Below are 212 nucleotides of genomic sequence, written 5' to 3' on the forward strand. Positions count from 1 at the left end.
GTTTTCTTTTCATTAAAATTAAGGAAATTTAGTGCCATCCAGGTCTTAATTTCTTCAAAGCACTGCAGTAGGGGCACTAGAGAGCAGGTATCTTTGCGTTTCAAGGGCAGATAAATTTGCAGGTCATCTGCATAACAATGAAAAGAAATACCAAATTTCCTAAAAATATGCCCTAAAGGGAGCATATACAGGGAGAACAGAATAGGCCTCAA

The sequence above is a fragment of the Tachysurus vachellii genome, chromosome 17 (genome assembly GCF_030014155.1).
Source record: "Tachysurus vachellii isolate PV-2020 chromosome 17, HZAU_Pvac_v1, whole genome shotgun sequence".
Lineage (NCBI taxonomy): Eukaryota > Metazoa > Chordata > Actinopteri > Siluriformes > Bagridae > Tachysurus > Tachysurus vachellii.